General features: G+C 40.5%; 1 pseudogene; it reads left to right on the top strand.

Annotated features, from left to right (window-relative positions):
• The first annotated feature begins 1,349 nt into the window (after positions 1–1,349).
• On the top strand, positions 1,350–2,030 carry LOC102832202 (annotated as a pseudogene).
• Positions 2,031–14,815: the final 12,785 nt, after the last annotated feature.

The raw sequence follows: 14,815 nt of genomic DNA, 5'->3' as shown, positions 1-14,815 counted from the left end.
TCTCTCTCTTTCTCTATCCCTTTCACCGCCAGATCTCCCTTCTTCGTGACACCCACACTTCCTTGTTGAGGCTGGACCCCGACATAGGACCTCAACACTCCCATCTATATAAGTGCCCCTCAAACAGGGCTGCTCAATAAAGATCTGCTAAATGAAGTGGCTTTCTTCAGCATAGGCTTTGCTAAAGTTTATTGAAGCTTACTGAACAGATTAAACTAAATTTTATTTCATGAAAAGAAAAAAATTTGATAATATACATTTAATAACATCTTGAAAGTGTTAAAGAGCAAAGATACCAGTTTTGAGGACTAAGGTATGACTGACACAAGCCATGGTATTGTCAGTCACCTCAGATGCATGTAAAAATTGGACGATGAATAAGGAAGACCATAGAAAACTCAATGCATTTAAATTATGGTATTGGAGAAGAATATTAAAAGTGCCATCTCATGGTACCATGTCTCATGCTTTGGACATGGTATCAGGAAGGGTCAGTCCCTGGAGAAAGATATCATGGTTGGTAAAGTGGAGAGTAAGTGGAAAACAGGAAGGCTCCCAATGGTATGGATTGACACAGTGTCAGCAGCAATGGGCTCAAGTGTAACAATGATTGTGAGGATGGTACTGTTTCGTTCTGTTGCACATAGGATTGCTATGAGTTGGAACCAACTTGCCAACAACTAACAACAACAACAATAATCACTTTCCATGTGGACCAGTGGAATTTAAAATAGACTTGAAGGGAGGAATTTTGGACTCAAGTCCTGGCTCGGTTCCTCACAAGTTGTCAGACCCTATGCCCTAGGGCTGTGAAGGACATGAAGTGGGACAATGACCAGGAAGGCCCTTGTGAACTGTGTTTCACTAAGGAGATGCTGATTGTTGTTGTAGTGAGTTACAAATATTGCTTGCAATTTTATACTTATAGAATCATATTACCATTAAATAATTTATTGGCTATTTTGTGTATCCACTCAGAAAAATTCAGATTTTGCTTAATGCAACAATCTCTCTTTTAAAGCATTGTAGCGAAACCAAAGTACCTACAAAGTCTGAGAAACTGTGTCTATGTAGGTAAAAACCTATGAGGCACCATGGAGCCAAGGTTAACAATATGCTAAAAGTGACACCTCAGTCTCTGCTTAGCTCACCTTCTGAAGGATCTTGCATGTCACAGGCTCAATATAAACACAAACTGTCTGCTAGGGGTTGAGGCTGTGAGATGGCGTCATGGAAAGATATTCTTCTATGTCACCATGGAGGTAAATCCCTAAGGAGAACATTTGCAGACACAGGGAAACCTAAACACTGGATGGAAGGATCCTTAGAATCATGGATTCCGGCTCCCTGTCACCAAGCTGGGTCATCTGGTCAAGGACATGAAGATCAAGTCCCTGGAGGAGATTTACCTTTTCTCCCTGCCAATCAAGGAGTCTGAAATCATTGAATTCTTTCTGGGAATGTCCCTCAAGAATGAGGTTTTAAAGATCATGCCTGTGCAGAAACAGACACGTGCTGGCCAGCAGACCAGGTTCAAGGACTACAATGGTCATGTCGGCCTAGGTGTCAAGTGTTCCGAGGAGGTGGCCACAGCCATTCGCAGGGCCATCGTCTTGGCCAAGCTGTCCATCATCCCTGTGAGGTGAGGCTGCTGGGGGAACAAAATCAGCAAATCCCTCACAGTTCCTTGCAAGGTGACCGGCTGCTGTGGTTCAGTCCTGGTGTGTCTCATCCCTGCGCTCAGAGGCACTGGCATTGTAATCTCAGCCCCTGTGCCCAAGAAGCTGCTGCTGATGGCTGGTATTGATGATTGCTACACCTCAGCCAGGGGCTGCATTGCCACCCTGGGAAACTTTGCCAAGGCCACTTTTGATGCCATCTCCAAGACCTACAGCTATCTCACCCCCAACCTCTGCAAAGAGACTGTGTTCACGAAGTCTCCCTACCAGGAGTTCACTGATCACCTTGTGAAGACCCACACCAGAGTCTCCATGCAGAGGACCCAGGCTCCAGCTGTGGCAACCACATAAGAGGCTTTGGTAAAAGAGAAAGAAAAGTGAATTCAGCCTGAAAAAAAAAAAAAATCATAGATTCCTGTTCTTAAACCATTTCTTTACCGTGACCCAGAGTTAGAAATTCACTAGATGTCATAACCCAGTACACAAGCACACACACACACACACACACACACACACACACTGGAACAAAAATTTAACAGAACAATTTTTACATTACTTAGTATAAGACAGCACATTTTGATCTATTTTGTTTCATTATAAAAACAAAAACAAAAAAACCTGTGGTTGAAAACTCCAAATGGATTTCACAACTTTAATGGATTGTGTTTAAGATTTACAAAACAACTGTCCAGTCCAATGTCTCCATCTTACAAATCAAGAAGTATTAGTTCCCTGAGGCTGGGAAAATGAAATGGTTTTCTCATAACTGTTCCATGCACACACATCCATATATGGAATGGCAGCGTCAAGACCCCAGGCCTCGTGTTCCTCACCAGCACCTCCTCTAACTTTTCCTCTCTCTGTGTGTAGAGAAGTACACATTCCTAACTTTATAAGGGAAGCAAGATATCAGTTCTTTTCCAGAGTGTGAGCAAGTTATATGGGCCTTTCTTCCCATCTGCCCTGCTGACCCCGCCATTGCTGTAGCTGCACGGTGAGGGCACCCTTGGAGCTCTTGCCCCTGAAGGCCTAACATACCGGTGACTCCTGAAGAAAGCACTCACTCTGCATGAGGGAGTGTCTCCTGTACTCTTATCTCTGTGTGTATTTCTTCACTGGCTGACAACTGGGAGGGATCACCAGAGAGTCTGGCTTCAGGTGATCTTACCTGAAGATATGACATAGTTTCTTTTCATGAGACGAAATGAGGTATGGGAAGAATCCTGCAGAGAACAGGTGCATGGCTTGCTCTGGTCCAGCAGGGCCATTTGGGGACAGACAATTTGACAGAGATTTGGAAATACAGGTCCACAGTAGAGATAGTGGCACTTACTGTAATGGGCTTCAGAGTAACAAAAGCAGCCCTCAGGTCAATAGCTTCTTCTGACCTTTCATTCTGAGACCATCCTGACTCCTCCTCTACTCTCCTTCCTCTAACCTGGTTGAGGAGCTTCAGTTGTTGTTTAGAGCCAGTGAGTGGGTTCCAGCTCACAGTCATCCTTATAGAGTTTCTGAGGAGCAGCTGGTAGGCTTAAACTACTGATCTTGTGGTTAGCAGTCCAGTGTTTATCCTGTAGCGCCACACCAGTACTCCTCAGGAGGCTTTAAAGGGTGTGCATTTTTCTATCTTAAAACTCCCAATGAGAAGGACAGGAACTGTATATAGAATAAGACAGAAATAGCCATTGGCCAACCCTGCTTATTTAAGGGAATTGGAACAAACAAATATAGAAACAAAACTGAGAATCTATTTTGTTGTAGTTTGTCTTTCCACATGCCATAATTTTGACATAGAATAGAGGTTATGGAGATCTAAAGAAGGAGGAAACCGAAAAGATGGGTGAGAACGGACTGCTAACTATGAAAAGTTTATGATTAGAAGAGGTTTTTTGTTTTTTTCTCTCTCTCTCTTTCTAGCAAAAAGAACGTGCTGCCATTCTAAGACATATGAACTGCTTTTCCCTAGAGCCCTATGATATTCTTTCTGATCCTTTCTCCACCTCGCCTCTCCTCCCACCTCACTGCACTCCACAGCCTCAATATGATTTAAGACCAAGAACTCTTGAGACAAAACTTGAGACAAAAATAAAAAATAAAGAACCAAGAATAGCCATAGAGTCAAGGGCAAGAAGCAAAACCCCAAAACTGGCTAAGTAGAACAGGATGCCAGTTTTATGGATTGAATTTTGTATGCCCAAAACATATGTTGCAATGCTAATCTCTATACCTTTGGCTGTAATTCCAATTGGAAATAGGGTTTTTGTTGTTATTATTATTATTAAAGACAAAATTAGTATAGGATATGTCTGATCTAATCACTTCTTAGTTATAAGAAGCAGCATAGATAAAGAAATAGCGGGGACAAGTGGGCGTTGGGGAGACAGATACCCTGTAGAGATCAAGGAATGCAGGGCCAGAGGGTGAGACAAGGATCTTCCTCCAGAGACACAGAGAACAAAACTTCCCCTACAGCCAGTGCCCGAGATTTGGACTTCTAACCTCCTAAACTGAAAACAAAAATACATTTTTGCTTTTTGAGGCCAAATTACAGCAGCAGAAAGTAACTAAGATATTAGTTAACATCAAAGAAGTTGTTGTGTCTTACATGATAAGTGTTCACATATGCTTACAGAGTGAATAAATGATGTCTATAAGAACCAGCAGAAAGTCTATAGAAAATCAGCCCAGATGCAGGATTCCAGATTCCAGGATCAGGAAATACAACCAAGAGAGGGGATAAATCAGAATCAAGAGTAGCAGTGACGTTCTTTATCTGGTTAACACAAAATGGATGTCTCCCATTAGATACCATGTGCACTTATATGACAGATGGTAATGTACTGGTGCAGCATCAGTAAGTAATTAGGGTTCTCAGAAAAATAAACTCAAAAGGAATCTATGTCTGCTCTAAAACAATGCAAAATTAAACTGCATTCTTTAAAGTTCCAATGCAGCAAATTACTTGATTTGTTCCTTCTTGCTATGTGCGTATGTATGTGTGTTAAGTGCTGTTGAGTCTGACTCATAGTGAAGTGACCCTGTGTAGAGTTTCCGAGGAGCAGTTGGTGGGTTTGAAGTACTAACCATGTGGTTAGCAGTCCAGTGGTGATCCTACAGCACTCCCCCTGGAATCCCCATTCTGTGATATACTGTAAATCCTAGTCTTTGTATCTGTGGTTGGAGTCATGGTATGGTGCTGCAGGATAATGCGCATAACCACGAGGTCAGTTTGAGCTGTAAGGTTCGTGGCTCACACTCACCAGCTACTTCTCAGAAATCCTATACAGGGTCACTATGACTCCACTCACTTAACAACAATACCTATGATCCCATTTTGAAATGAGTTGTCTGTTATATTAATGGGACAGAATTGGTGTAGGGTGTATCTTGAATTGAAGTCTTACTAGAAGGTGTGACTCAAGTCACTACTGCTAGTTTCCTCAGAGCTGTGGTCTGTACCTAATGCTCTGACAATACTCTCTCTTGCTGTGGATTCTTCATGTGGCTAATCTTTGTCTGATCTCCAGTTCTTGGAACTTGAGACAACTGCTTTATTATCTGACCTGATAAATCAGATTCCATAGCCATGTGAGACCAGCAGCAAATTTGGGTTCATCAGATCCTGTAGCCACATGAGTCAGAAGAGGCCTCCAGACTAACATTTGACCTACAGATTTGGCATTTGTCAGCCTCCACAACTCTCTGAGGGATTTCCTTAATGTCCGCAACAGCAGTCTATCATCTGACCTTATTTGTCCTGGTGTGGCACTGCAAGATAGTGCACTGGGCTGCAAGGTCAGTTTGAACAGCAAGCTCAGTGGTTCAAGCTCACCAACTGCTCCTCAGAAACTCTATACAGGGTTGCTATGAGTTGTAACAGACTCAACCACACTTAACAACAACAATAGAATAGCTTTGTGAGTCAGCAGCCTGCCATTTGACGTGTTAATTTGGGGTTGTCAGTCCCTGCAACCATGTGGGTGAGGAGAATCATCTAGACTGTGACTGATCTATGAATTTGGAACTTTCCAGCCTCCACAACCATGTGAGTCATTTCTCTGATGTTTTGTGAGTTCTGCAGACATTGCAGCGGATTACAGAGCCCTAAAACAGAAGGGAGAGTACTGAGGAGAAGAGGAGTAGTTGATGTCAGAGATAACAGAGTGGTACTCCCTAAGGTTCTGACTCGTAGCAACCCTATAGGACAGAGTAGAATTGTTCCATAGGGTTTCTGAGCCTATGAGTCTTTCCAGAAGCAGACAGCTTCATCTTTCTCTCCCCATGAAGTGGCTGGTGGACTTGAATCACTGACCTTTTGGTTGACAGTCCAATGCTTAACCACTGTGCCACCAGGATTACAGCAGTTTGGAAAAGTTGAGCATTTGGAGATCTTTAACCTCCAACTCCTAGGGATGCTGATCCTTCTAAAGAAATTATTCATGCTGTATTATAATATTGTGTTGTCCAATAAATCCCTACTAGATTTTTAGATTTAAAATGATTAAAGTTAAGTAAATTTAAAATTCAATTCTACATTCTGATTTACATTATTTTAAGTACCCAATAGCTACATTTAGTGACTATAACAGATACAGAACATTTTCATCCTTGTAGGAACTTCTTTTGGACAGCACTAATCTAATGAGCCAGTTAACAGTCCTCCTCTACTCTGGTGTGGATTATACAGGAATCAAATCTATTTTATCTGTGGAAAGATACACGATATCATTAGTTAGAACAAGACCAGGGGCTGACTGAGGAACAGACCATCAGTTGCTCATATGCAATTTCAAAGTGAAAATGAAGAAAATAACAAGTTCATGGAAGTCAAAAGAAGACATTGAGTACATCCTACCTAAATTTAGAGATTATTTTAAGAATAGATTTTATGCACTGAATACTAGTGACCAAAGACCAGACAAGTTATGGGATGACATCAAGGACATCATACGTGAAGAAAGCAAAAGGTTATTTGAAAGACAGGAAAGAAAGAGAGACCAAAACTGATGTCAGAAGAGACTCTGAAAGTTGCTCTTCAATGAAGAATAGCTAAAGCAAATGGAAGAAATAATGAAGTAAAGAAGCTGAACAGAAGATTTCAAAGGGCAGCTTGAGAAGACAAAATAAAGTATTATAATGGAATGTGCAAGGATCTGGAGGTACAAGGCAAAAGGGAAGAACACACTCAGCATTTCTCAAGCTGACAGAATTGAAGGGGAAAAATATCAAGCCACACATTGCAATATTGAAGGATTCTATGGGCTACATATTGAATGATGCAGGAAGCATCAAAAGAAGCTAGAAGGAATAAACAGAATCACTGTACCAAAAAAAAATCGGTCAATGTTCAACCATTTCAGGACGTAGCATATGATCAAGAACTTATAATATTGAAGGAAGATGTCCAAGTTCCACTGAAGGAATTGGCAAAACAACAATAACAAGATTCCAGAATTGATAGACTATCAGCTGAGAAGTTTCAATAAATAGGAGCAATGCTAGAAGTACTCACTCTCTACCCCAAGAAATTTGGACAGCAGCTACCTGGTCAATCAGCTGGACGAGATTCATACTTGAGCCTTTCCAAATAAAGGTGATCTAGGAGCTCTGATGGAGTCCTGGTGTGGCACTGTGGGCTAATGTGTCAGACTGCAAAGTCGTTTGAACTGCAAGGTCAGTGGTTCAAGCTCACCACCTGCTATGGGTCGGAATTGATTTGATGGCACTTAACAACAACAAGGAGCTCTGGTAGCACAGTGGTTATGAATCGGACTGCGAACCTCAAGGTCAGCAGTTTGAAACTACCAGCTGTTCCATGGGAGAAAGATGAGGTTTTCTGCCCCCGTAAAGATTTACAGCCTCGGAAGCCCTGTACTGTGTCACACTATGAGTCGGAACTGACTCCACGGCACATAACCACCACCAGTAGAATGTAGAAATTATCTAACAATATCATATGCAGAGACATCTTACTGAAGATAATTTAAAAATGGTTGCAACAATACATTCTACAGGGAATTGCCAGAAATTCAGGCTGTGTTGAGAAGAGGATATGGAATAAGGGATATCATTTCTGATGTCAGATAGATCTTGGTTGAAAGTAGGGACTACTAGAAAGATTTTTACTTATGTTTTATTGACTATGCAAAGGCATTCAACTGTGTGGATCATAACAAATTATGGTTAACATACAAATAATGGGAATTTCAGAACATTTAATTGTGCTCATTAGGAAACTGTACTTAGACCAAGAGGCAGTTCTTTGAACAGAATAAAGGAATACTAGGTGGTTTAACACACAACATGCAAGCCACCACAGTACAACAAACTGACAGACAAGTGGTGGTGTTTTAAATACCAACAGGGTACCATGGTGGACAAATTTCAGCTGAATTTGCAGAGTAAGACAGACTAGGAAGAAGGAGAGCCAGCCTACTTTTGAATATTTAGTCACCGAAAACTTTATAAACAGCAGTGGAGCACTATCAGCACCAGAATATTGAATATTGAAATGTGCTGAGGAGCACTAGACTATTGCCACAATATAGTGCATGAAGATGAGCCCCTATTGGTGGAAGGCACTCAAAATATGACTAGAGAACTGCCTAATCAAAGTAGAGTTGACTGTGATGATGCAAATGGAGTAAAGCTTTTGGGACCTTCATTTGCTGATGGGGCAGTACTCAAAATGAGGAGAAACAGCTATGAACATCCATTAATATTTTGAACATGGAATATACAAAGTATGAATCTAGGAAATTGGAAGTTGTCAAAAATGAAATGGAATGCATAAACATTGATATCCTAACCATTAGTGAGCTGAAATGGACTGGTATTGGCCATTTTCAGTCTGACAATCATATGGCTTACTATGCTAGGAATGACAAATTGAAGAGGAATGGCATTGGAGTCATCATAAAAAAGAACATTTCAAGATCTATCTTGAAGTATGATGCTGTCTATAATAGAATAACATCCATATGCCTACAAGGAAGACCAGTTAATACAACTATCATTCAAATGTACATACCAGTCACTAAAACCAATGATGACGAAATAGAATTCTATCAACTTCTTCAGTCTGAAATTGATTAAACATGCAATCAAGATGCATTGAACCTCCTTCCAAGACTGAGACTCAATAGGAATACATGAGCAGACACGTGCTCTGACTGGTGACCACGTTGGTCACTAATAAGGACTAGTGAGGGAAAAACAGCAATGAAGTTGCGAGCTAAGTCCAACCACATTCAATACACTCCTGTGAACCCGGGTGGAGACCTGGTTGGCCAGCAGTTTGGCAAGGCCTGGGGACTCCTGGACCCAGAGTCAGTGATATACCCACAGAGGGCTATAGTGGAGAATGAAGCATCCAGCTGATAAGAAGAGAGGGCATATGCACAAGAACATCCACACTTACAGATAATACCCACCAGACCTGGCTTCAATGGCTGGATGATCAGAACTCAACTAGAAGAAGAAGAGTCAAAAAAGAGTAATCTGATACAATTTCATGAACTTGACCTACACCTATGGATGCAGTAGTTCAAAAGAGGGAACTAATCTTTACAGCGAGGATCATTCATACCCCTTCAATACACAGGGTAGACAGGGATGGGCAACTTGGACAGTGGCTACCCAAAATGGTGTGAGGGGGGACGGGGCAGCTACAAAGGCAAGAAGTGACTGGCTTACAAGCTTTCAAGAAGGAGCCTAGATTCAGAGGGCACGGAGGAAGGTAGAATCACCACTGAGTAGTATCCAATCTGTCTGGGCAGGACCAATGAAAGGAGATGTGGATAGCACTCATGTGGTACAATAGTGAATAATTGCTATCAGGACTGACTATGAGGGTTGGAAATATAAAGGTAGACATTTTGTAGCAAAAGGAGGGGAGTGGTTGACTTTGCAGTCCAGGAGCGGGGGGCCCTGGGACCATCAAGGGAGAAGAGTGGAGTGTGGGATCCTACCCAGAGAAATAGTTACGCTAGAGATGGAGGCCGAGACAGTGATGTGGAGAGATGGAGTCACTGGGAACTCTAGACCCAGAGAGGGAGAGGGGCTGTGTGCTGACGACCAGGGGACAGACTTGTGGGGTGTACCATTTGGTTGGCTGATGTTGCATGGAGGGGATTGTAACCATGGCAATGTGATGATATACGATAGGATGACTATAAAGCTAATGTTCTCCCATGTAAACTATCACATAATTCACAACAAAACATTAAAAGATGTATTGATAATTCCTAGTGATTGGAATGCAAGCGTTAGAAACAAAGAGCAAGGGTCAGTAGTTAGAAAATATGGCCTTAGTGATAGAAACAATGCTGCAGATCACATGATAGAATTCTGCAAGACCAATGACTTCTTCATTGCAAATATGTTTTTTAAACAACATGAAAGATGGCTATACACATGGACCTCACTAGATGGAATACACAGAAGTCAAATGGACTACATCTGTGAGAAGAGACAGCGGAAAAGCTCCACAGTACCAGTCAAAACCAGGCCAGGGGCAGACTGAGGAACAGACCATCAATGGCTCATATGCAAGTTCAGGCTGAAACTGAAGAAAATTAAAACAAGTCTACAAGAGCCAAAAATGACCTTGAATATATCCTAAATTAATTTAGAGATCATCTCAAGAACAGATTTGATGCATTAGACACTAAAGACTGAAGACTTTTAAGAGTTGTGGGATGACATCAAGAACATCATATAGGAAGAAAGCAAAAGGTCAGTAAGAAGACAAGGAAGAAGGAAAAGACCAAAATGGATGTTGGAAGAGACTTTGAAACTTGCTATCCAGTGTAGAGATGCTAAAGCAAATGGAAGAAATGAGGAAGTAAAAGAGCTGAACAGAAAATTTCAAAAGGCAGATCAAGAATATATGTCAAATATTATAATGAAAAGTGCCAAGACCTGGAGTTAGAAAACCAAAAAGAAGAATATGCTTAGCATTTCTCAAACTGAAAGAACTGAAAAACAAAACAAAACAAAACAATTTAAGCCTCAACTTGCAACATTGAAGGACTCTTTGGCTAAAATATTGAATTATGCAGAAAGCATCAAAAGAAGATGAAGGAATACACAGAGTCACTGTGCCAAAAAGATGTGGTCAGTATTCAACCTTTTCAAGAGATAGCATATAATCATGAACCAATGGTACTGCAGGAAGAAGTACAAGGTGCCCTGAAGGCAATGGCAAAGAACAAGGCTCTGGGAATTGTTGGAATGCAAGTTGAAATCTTTCAACAAACTGATGCAGCACTGGAGGCATTAACTCATCTATGCCAAGAAATTTGGAAGACCTGGCCAACTGATTGGATTGTGCCAATTCCAAAGATCATTCAAATACAGCTACATTAGTACATTGACAGGAAACTGCCAGAGGTTCAAGCCAGATTCAGATGCGGACTTGGAGATATGTCATTGCTGACCTCAGATGAATCTTGACTGAAAGCAGAGAATACCAGGAAGATGTTTTTCTGTGCTTTATTGACTATGCAAAGGCTTTTGACTGTGTGCGTCATGACAGGCATGGACAATATTGCAGAGAATCAGTATTCTGGAACACTTAATTGTGCTCATGAGAAACCTATACATAGACCAAGAGGTTCAAACACAACAAGAGGACACTGAATGGTTTAAAACTAGGAAAGATGTGTGCCAGGATTATATTCTTTCACCATACTTATTCAAAATGTATGCTGAGCAAATAATCTGAGAAGTTGGATTATACAAAGAAGAATGTGATATCAGGATTGGAGGAAGATTCATTAACAACCTGGCATATGCAGATGATACAACCTTGCTTGTTGTAAGCTAAGAGAACATAAAATACTTACTGATGAAAATCAAAGACCTCAGCCTTTGGTATGGGTTGCAGCTCAATGTAAAGAAGACAAAAATCCTCATTACTGGACCAATAAATAATATCAAGATAAGTAAAAGAAAGATTGAAGTTGTCAGACGTCATTTTGCTTGGATCAACCATCAACACTCATGGAAGCAGCAATCAAGAAATCAAATGACGTATTGTGTTAGACAAATGCTTGGTTGTTAATGGTCTGTACCAACTCGAAGACATCTAACAAAAACATGGCATAAAGGAGTCCTGGTATGGAGCTGTAGGATAAGTTTTGGACTACTAACCACAAGGTCAGTGGTTCAAACCCACTATACAGAGTTGTTGCTATGAGTCAGAATCAACTCAAAGCCACTTAACAACAGCAACAATAACAACATTGTTGTTGTTGTTAAGTGCTATTGAGGTGATCCTGACCCATAGCAACCATAACAATAGCAACACCTGGTTTAAATCAGGAAAGATATGCATCAGGATTATTCTTTTCATTAAATGTATTCATTCTGTATGCTGAGTAAACAATCCGATTAGCTGGACTTTATGAAGTGGAGTATGGCATCAGGTTTGGAGGAAGACTCATTAGCCACCTGTGATATGCAGATGACACAACCTTACTTGCTGAAAGTGAAGTACTTACTGATAAAAAACAGACTATATAGCTGTCAAAACGAATTACAATTTAACATAAAGAAAACAAAAATCCTCATAACTGGAGCAATAAGAAACAGTAAATGAAAAAAAAAAAGATTAACGTTGTCAAGGATTTCATTTTAGTTGGGTCCATAATCAATAATCATGGAAACAGCAGTTAAGAAATCAAATGGGAACTACGCTGTCGAAGACTTTTTTTTTTTTAATGACTTGTTGTGAATTATGGGAGAATATTACTTTTACATTCATTCCATTGTATATTGTCTCATTGCCATGGTTACAATCCCCTCCATGCAATCCTTCCCCCATACCCCTCAGGTCTTCAGCACACAGTCGCTCTCCCTTTCTGGATCTAAAGTCTCCAGCTGCTCCATCGCTCCACATCATCATCTTTGGCTCCATTTCAGGCATCATTGCTTCTCTGCATAGGGTCCCGCTCTCTGCTCCTCTCCCTTGATGGTCCCAGGGACCTCCGCTCCTAGACTGAAAAGTTAATCACTCCCCTCCTTGCTATAAAACGTCTACCTTTACTTTTCCAACCTTCACAGTCAGTCCTGATAACAAATATTCACTACTGTATCACAAGAGACCTATCTGAATTTCATTGCATCAGTGCCACCTAGACAGATTGAATACTACTCACAGGAGATTCTACCTTTCTCCAGGCCCTCTGGTTCTAGGTTCCCTCTTGAAAGCTTGTAAGCCAGTCACTTCTTGCCTTTGTAGCCCCCCACCCCCCTTTTTGGGTGGCCAATGTCCCAGTTGCCCATCCCTGTCCACTCTGTGTGTAGGAGGGGTGGGAATGATTCTTGCTGCAAGGGCCCGCTTCCTCATTTGAGCTACTGCTTCCATAGGTGTGGGTCAAGTTCATCAAATTGTATGAGATTACTCTTTCCCTCTTCTTTTTATTTCTGGTTGAGCTCTGATCATCCAGTCATTGAAGCCAGGTCAAGTGGGTATTATCTGCAAGTGTGGGTGTTCTTATGTATTTGCCCTCTCTTCTTTTCAGCTGGATGCTTCACTCTCCACTTTGAAGACCTTTTTAAAGTGGTCGGAAGCAAAGATGTCACTTTGACCCAAGCCATTGTACTTTCAGTTACCTCACATATATGCAAAAATTGGACAAATAAGGAAGATCATAGAAGAAATGATATATTTAAATTGTGATGTTGGTGAAGAATATTGAATATACCATGGACTGTGAGAAGACTGGACAAATCTGTCTGTAAAGTACAGTCAGACTGCTCCTTAGAAGTGAGGATGATGAGACTTGTGTCGTGTACTTTGGACATGTTATGAGGAGGAACTGGTTTCTGGAGAAAGTCATCATGCTAGGTAAGGTAGCCAAACTAACCAAACCTACTGTCAAGGCCCTGATTTGAACTTTTAGTCTTGAGAACTGTGAGAAAATAAAATTGTCTTCTTTAAAGCCAGTCACTTGAATTTGTTAGAGCAGTACTAGGTAACTAAGACAACTTACATTTACAACAATAGAAAAATGCTAAGATAAATTATGGTGTATTTATATAATAGAATCCTTTATGGTCCCTGAACATCATGGTTTTGAAGACTATTTCATAGCATGGAAAATTATTTATGATGTAATGGGTTAAAGTGGAAAAATGTAGGATGCAAAATTGTGCTTTATTATGATTCTGATTTTTTTTAGAAATTCATAAATTAAAAAGAGCCCATAAGGAAATACAGGAGTAGGCTTGTGGCTTTGTGAACAATCCTAAAGTTCTATAAAATGTGATAATTGGTAGGTGACTTTAAGAATGTACAAATCTGAGTCACATGGACATTTGAAGCTGGTCTGCGCAGAGTTTATATTTAGTAAGTGATTCTAGCTTGCCTCCTGGGCATCCTTATCTCTTTGGACTCCTTTATGCTTCACTCATAGTCTTCAACACAATTTATATTCAGGGTTTAAAAGCTTCATATTTGGTGAGTTAGAGTAGGTCAGATGCCCCTACCATGTCGTTTTTACATGTGATAATAGATGACTTTGATTTTTTAAGTTATTTATGAAATGTGTTACAATGAGCATGTATTAATTTTATAATTGACAAACTCATTTTGTTTTGAAAATACTAAAATTGAAATGGCAAATTTAAAAATTTAAAAATATATATTTTACCACAATACAATTATTTTTTAAATTTCCATCAGAAAATATGAGTCTGAGGTGATGTCCTCAGTGTCATGATTTGTGATGCTTTACATTTTTTTTGAGGTCCAGTCAACAAATACTTGTTATGCATTTATACTGTTCTTGGTGATGCAGCTCAAAGATTCATGAGCTACAAATCACCTGACCTGTATGAAAACTCCTACTCTAGTTAGGGGGACTCAAAGCTACTCTGCTGACTCTAAAACCTAGATACATAAAAAATATGAATGCCTAAAGAAAGGATCCAAGGTGACTTCCATTTTAGAGTTCAGCCTTGGAGACTGAGTAGGATTTCACCTATCAAAAAGGGGAAAGGAAATCAGCAAAGTGGGATCTGCACTCTTCCTGAAATAGGCTGGAGAATAGGGGCTAGGCAGGAATAGGTTGTGAAATGAATTTTGTGGAGGCAGAGTTTGTTAGCATATAGACTAGTTGGAGATCCTT

This window comes from Chrysochloris asiatica, unplaced genomic scaffold (assembly GCF_000296735.1).
Source record: "Chrysochloris asiatica unplaced genomic scaffold, ChrAsi1.0 scaffold00027, whole genome shotgun sequence".
In the NCBI taxonomy this organism is placed as follows: domain Eukaryota; kingdom Metazoa; phylum Chordata; class Mammalia; order Afrosoricida; family Chrysochloridae; genus Chrysochloris; species Chrysochloris asiatica.
Note: the sequence above shows the minus strand (reverse complement) of the source record. Positions and strands in the feature narration are given on the sequence as shown.